Raw genomic sequence first — 7,309 nt, forward strand, 5'->3', positions numbered from 1 at the left:
ACATTAATCTTAAACTGGGGATCTTCTTCCTCCGCTTATTTTTTCAGTTTACAAAGTCCGTCATCTAAATAGGGATTAGACATAACGCCAGCGCAACTAGCTTTTAAAGGGGATGAGAGCAGAGACTCTCATTGGTTTATTGCACGTTACGCCCAAAATACTCCCATTACAATAGGACCTACCCTTTTCGACCATGCGCTCGGCGCAAAATCCATTTTTCCCGTCGTTAAATTAGCAAAAGTGGATTCGGACACGCCCATTTAGATGTTGCGCTGTGCGCTTTAGACAATGCGCTTAGATCGTTAAAATAGGGCCCCAAAACTTCACTTGTACATAACATAGTCATCAAATCTCTTTGGCAAACATCTTGCCCTGGCTGGGCGCTCACAGACTGACACTGGCGGCTGTGATGATGCCTTGGGGAACCCAATATTTGTAGGGGACTTTATTGTCTCTTTCTGTTCTGTAGGTGTACAGTCTGGGTCAGCAATGTCCGGTGTCACTTGAAATGATGCTTTGTCAGGATCCAGAGACAAGTGAATTCTGTTGCGACGGTAAGTGGTTCCACTTTCTGTCATGACTGTGTATGATCAAAAGGTGGTATGAGGTTGTACCACAACTGCTCGGTTCCATACGTGGCCTTGTCTAATACGGCAGCTTTCACCAGGTTGGAGGGAAGGCAGTTTTCTTTTCCCATGGATATTGTAGCGTGCTGTCTGTTGTTGTCAAGCCACAAACTCATCTCTACTCTGCACTGGAGGTTGAGGCATCAGTTTACGTGAGGTTACAGGCAAGATAGACTTTAAACAGCGACCCATAAGCAATTGTGCTGGAGTGATTTAAAGTCCGCTGATAGGGCTGTCTCGGATATCAAGCAAGCATTTGTAAATGTACCTGCTATCCTCAGCTGCTTTTCTCATCAGTTGTTTTATTGTTTGCATAAACCTCTCGCTTTGTCCATTGGACTGCGGATATGTGGGGATAGACGTCACCAGGTTAAAGTTCCAATCTGCAGCAAACTGACGAAAGACATAACTGGCATACGGCATATTGTCACTCACCAGCGTGTCCGGCAATCCATGCCTGGCAAAAAGGGACTTCAGCTTGTTGATGATTTCTTGTGCTGTCTTGGTTGTCAGACTCACCACTTCAGGGAACTTAGAGAAGTAATCAACGACAAGTAGGTGATCTATTCCCTTAAAGGTAAATATGTCAGAGCCCAGCTTAGCCCTTGGATGGTCTGGCACTTCACGTGGCAACATTGGCTCCTGGGTGTTGTTTCTTTGAAATTTTGCGCATACACTGCAACGAGCAATTGCATCTTGAATGTCCCTAGACATCCCTGGCCAATACATGATAGCTCTGGCTCTGTTTTTGCACTTCTCAATGCCTATATGAGTGTCATGTAAGGCAGAAATGATTCTCTGTCGCAAAGATTCTGGAATTACTACTTTGTCTCCTACAAAAACAAGTCCATGCTCACTATATACTTCATCTCTCACCTGCCAAAACTGTTGTGCTAAGGAAGTTACGCTTGCCTTGTGAGACAGCCAACCTCTCTGACTCGCTGATCTTACAGCCTGTAGAGTCGGGTCAGTGGCTGTTGCTTGTTGAATCTTCTCAATTCTTTGACTACTACTTGGAAGTACTTCAGTGATGCTGTGTACCCGTAGCTGTTGTGCGTCCTCTATGTTATCAGATGGAGCATTGCAGATCTGATACGCTCGGCTTAAAGTATCCGCAATGTACATATGTTTTCCAGGGTGGTACTCACATCTATGTTGAATTTTAACAGACGTAACAACATTTGCTGGAGCCTTAGTGAAGCCTTGTACAGTGGCTTTTTGGTGATCATCTCAAGGGGCGGTGGTCGGACTGTACTGTCACAGGTCTGCCATACACGTATTGGTTAAACTTTTCAGTTGCGAAACAGATGGCCAGCAACTCTTTTTCAAATTTGAGAGTAATTTTGTTCTGCTGTGGTCAGAGAAAAAGATGCATATGCAATGGGATGATTATCCTGCAGCAAACAGGCTCCTAAACCGGTCGATGACGCGTCACATTGTATCACACTGTCTTTGTTTATGTCAAAAAACGTAAGCACTGGCTTACTGCTGATACGTGTCTTCAACGTCTTGAGGGCTGCTGCATGCAGCGGTTCCCATGTCCATGCTGTGTCTTTTTTGAGTAGGCTCCTAAATGGCGTTGTCGTTGTGGACAAATTAGGTATGAACTGTGACAAGTAATTGATCATTCCCATGATCCTTAAAAGATCCTCTCTTGACACTGGGTCTGGCATGTCAGTGATAGCTGTCACTTTTGACTCGTCAGGCTTCAAACCTTCCTTGCTGATCACATGACCCATGTACACGAGTTCAGACCTCTTGAATTTGATCTTTTCTTTGTTGAACTTACAGCCCATGTCTTTAGCTCGCTGCATCACCTCATGTAATGTCTTGTCATGTTGTTTCTCATCTAATGAGGCGACAATCAGATCATCTGCTATAATATGCACATCTGGGATGTCCCCAAAAACCATCTGGTTTCTCCGCTGCAAGACTTCACTGGCACTTGATATTCCAAACGGCATCTGCTGAAAGGAATATCTCCCAAAGGGAGTATTGAATGTGTACAGGTCAGCACTGGCTTCACTAAGTGGAACTTGCCAGTATGAACTTGTCTGATCAAGCACAGTAAACACTATTTTCCCTGACATCTGGCTGATCACATCAGAGCTGGCTGGGATCATAAAGTGTTCTCTCCTAATGGCACGGTTCAGATCTTTAGGGTCAAGGCATAAACAAAGTGAGCCATCTTTCTTTTCAACTACTACAAGACTATTGACCCAGTCTTTGGGTTTTGACGTTTTTCGGATAACGACAGCTGCTTCCATATCATCAAGCTTTTCTTTGAGACGAGTATGAAGACTCAAAGGCACTCTGCGCGGCGGGTGAATTACTGGTGTCACATTAGGCTTCAACTTAATGTCATATGGTTCAGTGAATTTTCCTAGACCACTAAACACATCAAGGTACTGAGCAATCAGATCTTCTTGAGTTAGTGATTTTACAATGTATTCCATTCTTTGAATGAGTCGTAGATCAGAGCATGCTTGAGGACCTAAGATGGTTGGTCCGTCTTCAGTAGTGAGGAAAAAGTCATAGCTTGCTTGTGCACCCTTGCGTGTCACACATTTTAAATGAACTTTTCCTATGTGCTGTATGCTGTGCTCTCCATATCCTGACAGTCTAGCTGTAGACTTGTAAACAGGGATGCTGGTATATCCTGTTAGCTGTTTAAACTGTGACAGTGGCATACAGTTTGTATCTGCTCCTGTATCTAGCTTCATTTCAATCTTGTCCTCATTAATCATTACCTCTTTATATCAGCAAGGGTCACTGTTATCATGTGTCATTGAGTCAATAAAGAAATGTTCAAAATCAGACTCCACTGTGTGTACATTTGATGCTCCACGACCCCAACCTCTGCTCTGATAATTAGAAATTCTGGCTTGACATTGATCTGCGAAGTGGTTTAATTTTTTACAGCGTCGACACTCCTTACCATATGCAGGGCAGTTCCGAGGTTGATGCGTTGTGCCACATCTGCTGCATGCATTGGACGTGTGCTGCGTTGCTTGAGCCGTAGCTTCCCTCTGCTGGTGGTTACTAGCTCGCGCTGACTGTGCGCGTTGTTTTCCTCATCCTTGATAATGTCTACATCCTCTGCCTCGCGTGTAGGAGTTTAGAGTGTGAACTGACTGGTCCGGTGTTTGCGGCAACTTGCCTTGTATCATATCCAGTTCCCTCTTAGTGCTCTCAAACGTGCGCATTTGCTGTGTCACTACTTCAAGAGATGCATTGCCGTCATCACCAATAACTTTAATTTTCATTGCCGGATCTTTTATGGAGAAAAATAATTTGTCTCGTAGCGTGGTCTCTAAATCGGTATACTGACAGTTACTTTTCATCGTCCGTAGATCGTTCACAAATGCTTCTAGACCCTGTCCTTCATGTCTCTGGTATGCTCAAAACTGTGCACGGAGAGCCATCACTGGATTCCTCGTGTTGGAATACTGCTCGAATTTTCTGAGAACCGTATCAAAGTCATTGCGATCTTCCGCCTCTCTATCACCTTCAGCCGATGCCCATCCAAAGTTACTGTATATATCATATCCTCTCTCTCCCAGTATCGTGAGCAAAATAACAACCTTTTTCGCTGAAGATGCGTCACTGTTTCCCGATTCTGTGAGAAACAGGGCGAAACGTTGCTGCCACTTTTTCCACGGGGCGCTCACATTAGGAGAGTCAAAATCAAACGGCTCAGGTGGTTTATTGTGTAGAACATCCATTGTTGAATATTCATCCGTTGTTCAATGTCATAATCCTTTTATATTAACGATAGACTTACTTCTGTTCTGACACCATGTCATATACACACCAACCTAGCACTGGGGAGGAACTCAATCTTTTATTTCCGGTTCACTACTACAGGTCAAGTATACATAGCAACGGTATTGTTTAGAACAACATGTGACACAAACTGGTTTATTGCTAATGATCGAACTCTGCCTGCCTCGACCATGGACTGTGTTAACGTTTATGATTTACTGCTGTTGGGCCTGGCTTGTTTTCTGTTCGCTGCTCTCACTGAACAATAAAGTGTTGCAAATGGATCCACACTTGCCTGAGTCGTCACAGTAGCAAAAAAGCAGTGCTATGTCAAGCAAGCCCATTGCACTGAACGAGAAAAGCTCAAGCTGACTCAGGATATAAAAAACGAAAAAGCTTTTAAATCTGAAATAATGAGTGGATTAAGCTTTTTTTATTTGCAAAAGAGACATAGAAAGATAGAGTAGAAGCAGTAAAAGTGCCTAATAGAAATTTTATATAACATCAGTCACATTTATTATCTATAGACCTGCACTGTCTATTAATATACTATACATAATATTGTATTATATTGAGTTTTATAAAAGGGGTCATCTAAATGCTTCATATATCAGTGCAAAAACAGTAAGTAAAGCTTTGACAAACGGTGTCAGCTTTGTTCATGGCAAAGAAAGTTTGGGGTGGTTAGATCTATGAAATATAATGTGAAATGAATATTAATGTTAAATAAATCAAAGTATTGTATTGTGTCACACATTATATGTTCTTTGTCACATGTATAGTAGACAATTTTTTGTCGGTGGGTAATGATTGCCCTTTTCACCGGCTACCACCACTAGTACATTTCAGATCTGTGGGAAACACTGCAATGTTAAAGAAAACAAGAAGGCATGTGGTTTAAAAGATGGCAAGTAAAATAAAAAGCACATATGCAATACAGTTTCATTATTGTTCATTATTATCCAGAGCGGCTTAATATAACTAATTTGTGTGACCAAATCATGTTTTGCGCCAGTAACTGAAAAAGTTATGAGGAAAAGTGCCACCAGTGGAAAAGGTTAGTGTAGTTCCCTGAAATAAGCAAAATATGTAATCATACATAAATTATAGCATGTAAAACAACATTGAAAAAGGAGAATGATAACGGAATTAAATATCTCTGAAATGACTACAAGCTTCACAACATTTATTAAGTCACTGGTTATTATTTATCTCTAGAAACTGTATTCATTCAAATGTCAGAGTATCTGAATGATTGAATCCACAGATATAAGTGAATATAAGAGTTTTAAAGGCCTTCTGAAAGCGAGGATAGAAAAATCCATAGATCAAAGGATTACAAGTTGAATTAAGATATGCAAACCAAAATAAAGACTCATAAACATCAGCTGGGGTCACAAAATTAAGGAAAGGATCAATAGCAGCAGCAATAGATAAAGGCAGCCAGCAGATAAAGAAAACGCCCATAACAAGAGCCAGAGTTTTAGCTGCTTTTCTTTCTCTGTGTGCAGAGCTTTGACTGTTTACACCTGTGGTGGTCACAGACACTTTCTCTGACAAAACCTTTGCATGTTTTTTCACAACATTGAATATGATGATATACAGAGAGCTCATTATAGTTCCTGGAATAATAAATACTAAAATTACACTAGTTACCCCCCATTGTTTGTTTAAAAACACAGCACAGCCACCAAAACAAGACATCTGTAATATATAAGCTTCAAGACCAACAGTGTACACCCCTGAAAACACAACAGAAAAGCAGTACAGAAATGAAAAGATCCATGTAAGGGTGATACATACAGTCACAGTGTTGTTTGTGATCCTCATTCTGTACTTCAGAGGGTCACAGATGGCCCAATATCTATCAATAGATATTAAACTAAGATGTATTAAAGAAGAGAAACAGAGGGTCATGTCCAAACTAGATTGAACTTTACAAATAACATCTCCCAAAAACCAGCAGCCCTCGACAGACCGCACCATACTGTAGGGCATCACCAGTGAACCCTGCAGACAGTCACACACAGCCAATGACTGAACGATCAGATGAGTTGGAGACTGAAGCTGTTTGAAGTGAGAGATGGAGATGATGATCAGCAGATTCCCAAAAACTGTCATGAGGATTATGAGTGAAATGAAAGCGTACATTGCCACTTTAGCTAAGGTGAGTCGATGAGCTCTCGGACAAGAGTCTGGATGTAAAGGATAACACAGGAGAATATTCTCAGTCTCATTGAAAGACATTGCGTCTTAAAGGACTTAGTTAACAGGTAGACAATTATAACCCAAAGTTTAAACAGAATAATTTGAGAAATTACAATATGGTTAAGGCAAATATATAAAGAAAAATGAACATAAAAACAGTACATGTCTATTCAATCTAACTTCCTAAATGAACGTGATATAGCTCAGATGTGTTCATATATACAGTTCAGGTCAGGTCTCAACCTCCCCCAGCTGTATACGTAACTAACTGATACACAAACATTGTGACTCATGAGATTAAAATAATAAAAAACTGAACTGTGTGTCCTGAATTAAAGGTCAATGAAGAAAAATGTTGGTGTTGAAGATAATATGGTGGCTATTTACGTATTAGGAAGTGCATGAGAAAACATGTAGGGCATAGGGGTATGCGGCAGAGGTGGGTAGAGTACCCAAAATCTGTACTTAAGTAAAAGTACAAGTACTTATCAAAAATTTCCTCAAGTAAAAGAAACAATCTAATTAATTACTTGAGTAAGAGTGAAAAAGTGTTAGATGAAAAAACTACTCAAGTAGGAAGCGTAAAAACACTGAATTTCAGACTACTTGGAGGGCTTTCATAGCCTGGTCCAACAAGACTCTCGTACATTCATTTCATTTGTACAGAGAGTCTGGCCACGCTCCATTGCAAAGCGTTACTTCCGTAAATG

Source organism: Paramisgurnus dabryanus, chromosome 12 (genome assembly GCF_030506205.2).
Source record: "Paramisgurnus dabryanus chromosome 12, PD_genome_1.1, whole genome shotgun sequence".
NCBI classification, from domain to species: Eukaryota; Metazoa; Chordata; class Actinopteri; order Cypriniformes; family Cobitidae; genus Paramisgurnus; species Paramisgurnus dabryanus.